Source organism: Nomascus leucogenys, chromosome 1a, assembly GCF_006542625.1.
Source record: "Nomascus leucogenys isolate Asia chromosome 1a, Asia_NLE_v1, whole genome shotgun sequence".
NCBI lineage: Eukaryota > Metazoa > Chordata > Mammalia > Primates > Hylobatidae > Nomascus > Nomascus leucogenys.
In genome coordinates, this window is record NC_044381.1 from 69,000,920 (window position 1) to 69,008,829 (window position 7,910).

Genomic DNA, 7,910 nt, shown 5'->3' on the forward strand with positions numbered 1-7,910 from the left:
AAAGAACATTAAGCCAGGTTATTTTACTAGGGGATTTCTCAGATGTGCTAATGTGCATTATTCGTCTCCAAGACAGGTAAATCATGTAAAGTTTTACACAAACTGAACTGACCATATGACTTTTTAACTGAATAATCATATGACAGTAGTATTCCTCAAAACACATTTTATTAGAAGGGAGACAATGGTTCAAACAGTTACTGTATTCATTATTTGCCCCATTCCCTGCCTTTTGGGAAACCTAGTCCGGGGCTCCTGACTCTCCCCAACTGCCTCCTCACAATAGTCAAACTGAGCCATAGTTGGCTGAGTTAAAAGATGTTCATTCAGTACAAGAAGACTCCAGTTAATATAGAAAAGTAATATTAAAATTATCAATGGTCATCGACAAGATCAAGATGAAGATGGTTCTACCAGACAGCAAAAACTTTAGAGTAAACTGTAGATAGATTCAGTCTTGGGAAACAACAGAAAAACACAAGGTGAGTCCTGATATTCCAAAAAGCAAGGAGTATTGCTACTAGTAAATGTCAGATTAAAAAAAGCTTTTCTCCAGGGTTATTTTTAAATCATTTTAAGATTCCTGTAATAGCCAAGAATTTACATCATTTTTGATAACTACATGACAACTTAATTATTCTAGCCAGAGAACTATAAATTACTAGCAGATCATAAGTTAGGATTTTGAGTCTCATGCTTTACATTGTAGAGACCTGAGAAATCTAGCTAGTGGAAATATTCCAAGTCTTTAAAACATGATTCTGGGATGAAACAAAGCAGTAATTTTAAAAATATATATTTTAAGACTGATTTTACCTCTTTTGTTGTGATTTTATGATGAGCAATTTATAAACATAAATATTAATATGGTTAACATGATATAGCTAATAACCAGTTCTTCCATGCTCCTATCTAAATGCTAACATTTAGACACCATAGTAGCAGGTGTCTAGGCTTGAGATGAAACAGGGAATCAGTCTCATCAGCATCTCGGGGTTGGTAAAACTTCTATATGTATTTAGCCTGGGGACAGGGAAGCTCACAAAGCTCTTCTCTTCTCCCAGAGATTCTCTCTTTATTTTGCACCAAGTTTTCTAGTGGGTAGGGCCACAGAGTTTAAAAGCTCTAAAGATAAGCCTCCTCTATCCATGAGCATGGAACGTTTTTCCATTTGTTTGTGTCATCTCTAATTTCTTTGAGCAGTGTTTTGTAGTTCTTCTTGTAGAGATATTTCACCTAGAAATACGAAAGTTTTAGGTATTTTATTCTTTGGTGGCAATTATGAATGGGATTGCATTACTGAATGGCTCTCAGCTAACTGTTGTTGGTGTATAAAAATGCCAGCGATTTTTGTACATTGATTTTGTATCCTCAGACTTTGCTAAAGTTGTTTATCAGCTGAAGGAGCTTTTGGGCCAAGACTATGGGTCTAAAAGGGTTTAGATATAGGAGAATGTCAACTGCAAACAGAGATAATTTGACTTCCTCTCATTCTGGGCCTAGGAATGAGCAAAGATTTCATCGCAAAGATGACAAAGGCCATTGCAACAAAAGCAAAAAGTTGACAAATGGGATCTTATTTAAGAGCTTTTGCACAGCAAAAGAAACTGTCAACAGAGTAAACAGACAACTTACAGAATGGGAGAAAATTTTTGCAAACTATGCATCAGACAAAGGCTTAATATCCAGAATCTATAAGAAACTTCAATGAATTTACAATAAAAAAATCCCATTAAAAAGTGGGCACAGGACATGAATAGACACTTTTCAAAAGAAGACATATATGCAGTCAACAAGCATATGAAGAAATGCTCAACTTCACTGATCATTAGAGAAATGTGAATCAAAACTACAATGAGATACCATCTCACACCAGTCAGAATGGTTATTACTAAAAAGTCAAAAAAATAACAGATGCTGGTGAGGTTGTGGAGGAAAAGGAATGCTTATACATCTACCAGATGGCGAAAACTATAATATGAAAACACATAATATGTGGGTGGGAGTGTAAATTAGTTCAACCATTGTGGAAAAGTGTGGTGATTTCTCAAAGACCTAAAAACAGAAATAACATTTGACTGACAATCTCATTACTGGGTATATACCCAAAGGAATATAAATCATTCTATCATAAAGACACATGCATGCATATGTTCATTGAAGCACTATTGACAATAGCAAAGACATGGAATCAACCTAAATGCCATCAATGGTAGACCGGATAAAGAAAATGTGGTACACATACGCCATGGAATACTATGCAGCCATAAAAAAGAATGGGATCATGGCCTTTGCAAGAACATGAATGGAGCTAGAGGCCATTATTCTTAGCAAACTAGTGCAGGAACAGAAAACAGCATGTTCTCACTTATAAGTGGGAGCTAAATGATGAGAACACATGGACACATAGAAGGGAATAACACACACTGGGGCCTATTGGAGAGTGGAGGGTGAGAGGAGGGAGAGGATCAGGAAAAATAACTAATGGGTAAAAGGCTTAATACCTGGGTGATGAAATAATCTGTACAACAAACCCCCATGACATAAGTTTACCTATATAACAAACCTGCACATGTACCCCTGAACTTAAAATAAAAGTTAAATTAAGAAAAAAAAGATAGGGCTTTCTTTCTTCCAACTCCTTTTTCTTCTCTGCTGGAGTTCTAAGCCAGAATCTGTTACAACATACAAGGGAATATATTATTTCCTCTCGTCCCTCCTTCCACCTGGCTGGGCCAGGACTAGACCCCAGTTGTGGACCCAGTCAGCTCCACGCTGAGGGTAAGCACATTCATATCACACCCCTCTGTGGTGTCTTCCAGCCAAGTCCTGACAGGTGTGTGTTAGGTCAGTCTCTAACTAGAGCTCTAAGATCAGGATGTGTCCTGGGTGACATGTTAGGGGGATGGGGGAGGAGGAAGTGATGAGTGAGAGAAAGAAATCTGAACTTACAGCTTCCTTGGTCTGAAGCCATATGGTCTAAGTGGCTTACAGAAAAAGGAGGGCTCCATAAAGCAGAACCCACCTTACCAGGCCCTCTTAAAATAGGGATGAGAGTCTGAGCCACAAAAAAATTAGAATGAGACTTTCCTTTTCTCACCATTATTCCTGTACACTGACCTCCCTTAGAGATCATAGGGAAAGGGCTGTCTATGAGTAAACTCTTGATTCCATGGTCAGAGTGACCTCTAATAAAAGCCTCCTTAATGACCATGGGTTGCTCAAATAGAGTTAAACAAGAATCTAACTGCTTCTTATTTCTCTGAAGCCTAGAAACCCTACTGCAAAATAATCTAATAATCTCTTTCCACAATTACACTATTGAGATTCAAATAATACATGATATGTCTAGTGTAGTGGCTGGGATTGGGAGGGGTCACAGAAGCCAGAAGGGAAAAATAGGTGCTCCTTAAAGAAATAAGAAGTAAGGAAAGTCTAACACAGTGGACATCACCACAGGACATGAATGTCAGAAAAAGTGGGTTTTGTAGGGATATGTGAATTCAGACTTGAACTCTTCCAGCTCACACTCACCAGAGAGCCAATGCATCCTGAGAAGGAAAAGGCTGAATGAGGCAGAAGGGGAGGACCCAACTAGCGTTCTGTGACATCTGACCTCTTTTAGAAAGAGGTCTTAGTTGCAAACAACTGAAAAGAAGTGATTGGTTTAAATAGAAAAATAGTTCACGAATGGAGTTTAAGATTCTCTAAAGGACACTTTGGGAGGCCGAGGCAGGTGGATCATGAGTTCAGGAGATCAAGACCATCCTGGCTAACACGGTGAAAACCTGTCTCTACTAAAAATACAAGAAATTAGCCAGGCGAGGTAACGGGCACCTGTAGTCCCAGCTGCTTGGGAGGCTGAGGCAGGAGAATGGCGTGAACCCGGGGGGCGGCGCCTGCAGTGAGCAGAGATCACACCACTGCACTCCAGCCTGGATGACAGCAAGACTCTGTCTCAAAAAAAAAAAAAAAAAAAAAGATTCTCTAAAGGCTGGAGAAACAGGATCTGGAGGCAACCTCACTGGGAACTATGCCCAAAATCACACTGCAGAGCTCACCACTGATGCTACCACCATAGACACTGCTGCTTGCATCACCAAGACTATTGATACTGGACAATGGGCCTGGACGCTACCTTAGAACCTACAACTTCACTGCCTCTGAAAGCAGGATACAGCCTCCTCCAACCTTGCCAGAATGGATTCCATTTCTTTAGAATTCCAGCTCTGGCAAATGATTGACTGATCCCAGCGTCCATATCTGTTCCCCAGCTACTTAGTAGGAAGCAGGGACTCAGATAGGGACTCTCTTGCCCAAACACTGGAAAAATGTCCAAAGGTGCTGATAGCCAATGAAGACTGCCCTGAGTTCATGCATTAGCTACATACTAGAAAGGGAAAGAATTTTCCAACTGGCCAATGAGCCTCAGTTAATCAGAGACTGAGACAAAATTTGAACCCAAGCAGTTTGGCTCTCAAAGCTACACTTTTACATAGTAGAGAATTCTACCAAGATAAGCAAACTTAACCTAAAATTAACAAATTTGTGAGACCTAGACACATTCAACTCATACACAATTTAAATTTAGAGGCATTTTAGTCCTTTATCACAGATTGCACAAAAAATCAGAATTATAGTTTATTATTTTTCTAGCTCTGGAAATACCTGTTTCATTGTTAAAGGAGAAATTAATTCCAAAATGTAGCATTGCTTATAATGGCAAAAAAAAAATTGAAAACACAATACGCATCGTGAAGGGAATGGATACATAAAACGTGGCGTGTTGCTCCCGGGTTCCAAGATTGCCAAATAGGAACAGCTGCAGTCTACAGCCCCCAGCGTGAGCGATGCAGAAGATGGATGATTTCTGCAACTGAGGTACTGGGTTCATCTCACTGGGGTTTGTCGGACAGTGGGTGCAGCACACCAAGCGTGAGCCAAAGCAAGGCAAGGCATCACCTCACCCGGTAAGTGCAGGGGGTCAGGAAATTTCCTTTCCTAGGCAAGGAAAGGGGTGACAGCACCTGGAAAATTGGGTCACTCCCACCCTAATACTGCGCATTTCTGACAGTCTTAGCAAACAGCACACCAGGAGATTATATCCCATGCCTGGCTCAGAGGGTCCTATGCCCACAGAGCCTCACTCATTGCTAGCACTGCAGTCTGAGATCAAACTGCAAGGTGGCAGCGAGGCTAGGGAAGGGGTGCCCGCCATTGCTGAGGCTTGAGTAGGTAAGCAAAGTGGTCAGGAAGTTCAAACTGGGTGGAACCCACAGCAGCTCAAGGAGGCCTGTCTGACTCTGTAGACTCCACCTCTAGGGGCAGGGCATAGCCGAACAAAAGGCAGCAGAAACCTCTGACAACTTGGAAGACAGTATCGGTTCTCCCAGCAGGATCAGCTTGAGATCTGAGAATGGACAGACTGCCTCCTCAGGTGGGTCCCTGACCCCCAAGTAGCCTAAGTGGGAGGCACCCCCCACTAGGGGCAGACTGACACCTCACACAGCCGGGTACCCCTCTGAGACAAAACTTCCAGAGAAGATCAGGCAGCAACATTTGCTGTTCACCAATATTCACTGTTCTGCAGCCTCCGCTGCTGATACCCAGCCAAACAGCATCTGGAGTGGACCTCCAGCAAACTCCAACAGACCTACAGCATACAGTCCTGACTGTTAGAAGGAAAACTAACAAACAGAAAGGACATCCACATCAAAACCCTATCTGTATGTCTCCATCGTCAAAGACCAAAGGTAGATGAAACCACAAAGATGGGGAAATAACAGAACAGAAAAACTGAAAATTCCAAAAATCAGAGCACCTCTCCTCCTCCAAAGGAATGCAGCTCCTCACCAGCAACGGAACAAACCTGGACAGTGAATGACTTTGATGAGTTGAGAGAAGAAGCCTTCAGATGATCAAACTTCTCTGAGCTAAAGGAGGAAGTTTGAACCCACGGCAAAGAAGTTAAAGACCTTGAAAAAAGATTAGACGAATGGCTAACTAGAATAACCAACGTAGAGAAGTCCTTAAATAACCTGATGGAGCTGAAAAGCATGGCACGAGAACTACATGACGAATGCACAAGCTTCAGTAACTGATTCAATCAACTGGAAGAAAGAGTTTCAGTGATGGAAGATCAAATGAATGAAATGAAGTGAGAAGAGAAGTTTAGAGAAAAAAGAATAAAAAGAAATGAACAAAGCCTCCAAGAAATATGGGACTATGTGAAAACACCAAATCTACATCTGATTGGTGTACCTGAAAGTGATGGGGAGAATGGAATCAAGTTGGAAAACACTCTACAGGATATTATCCAGGAGAACTTTCCCAACCTAGCAAGGCAGGCCAACATTCAAATTCAGGAAATACAGAGAACGCCACAAAGATACTCCTTGAGAAGAGCAACTCCAAGACACATAATTGTCAGATTCACCAAAGTTGAAATGAAGGAAAAAATGTTAAGGGAAGCCAGAGAGAAAGGTTGGGTTACTCACAAAGGGAAGCCCATCAGACCACCACCTGATCTCTCGGCAGAAACTCTACAAGCCAGAAGAGAGTGGGGGCCAATATTCAACATTCTTAAAGAAAGAATTTTCAACCAGAATTTCATATCCAGCCAAACTAAGCCTCATAAGTGAAGGAGAAATAAAATACTTTGCAGACAAGCAAATGCTGAGAGATTTTGCCACCACCAGGCCTGCCCTACAAGAGCTCCTGAAGGAAGCACTAAACATGGAAAGGAACAACCAGTACCAGCCACTGCAAAAACATGCCAAATTGTAAAGACCATCAAGGCTAGGAATAAACTGCATCAACTAATGAGCAAAATAACCAGCCAGCATCATAATGACGGGATCAAATTCACACATAACAATATTAACCTTAAATGTAAATGGACTAAATGCTCCAATTAAAAGATACAGACTGGCAAATTGGATAAAGAGTCAAGACCCATCAGTGTGCTGTATTCAGGAAACCCATCTCATGTGCAGAGACACACATAGGCTCAAAATAAAGGGATGGAGGAAGATCTACCAAGCAAATGGAAAACAAAAAAAGGCAGGGGTTGCAATCCCAGTCTCTGATAAAACAGACTTTAAACCAATAAAGATCAAAAGAGACAAAGAAGGCCATTACATAATGGTAAAGGCATCAATTCAAAAAGAAGAGCTAACTATCTTAAATATATATGAACCCAATACAGGAGCACCCAGATTCATAAAGCAAGTCCTGAGTGACCTACAAAGAGACTTAGACTCCCACATAATAATACTGAGAGACTTTAACTCCCCACTGTCAACATTAGACAGATCAATGAGACAGAAAGTTAACAAGGATATCCAGGAATTGAACTCAGCTCTGCACCAAGCAGACCTAATAGACATACACAGAACTCTCCACCCCAAATCAACAGAATATACATTCTTCTCAGCACCACACCGCACTTATTCCAAAATTGACCACATAGTTGGAAATAAAGCTCTCCTCAGCAAATGTAAAAGAACAGAAATTATAGCAAACTGTCTCTCAGACCACAGTGCAATCAAACTAGAACTCAGCATTCAGAAACTCACTCAAAACCACTCAACTACATGGAAACTGAACAACCTGCTCCTGAATGACTACTGGGTACATAATGAAATGAAGGCAGAAATAAAGATGTTCTTTGAAACCAACGAGAACAAAGACACAACATACCAGAATCTCTGGGACACGTTTAAAGCAGTGTGTAGAGGGAAATTTATAGCACTAAATGCCCACAAGAGAAAGCAGGAAAGATCTAAAATTGACACCCTAACATCACAATTAGAACTACAGAAGCAAAAGCAAACACATTCAAAAGCTAGCAGAAGGCAAGAAATAACTAAGATCAGAGCAGAACTAAAGGAGATAGAGACACAAAAAAC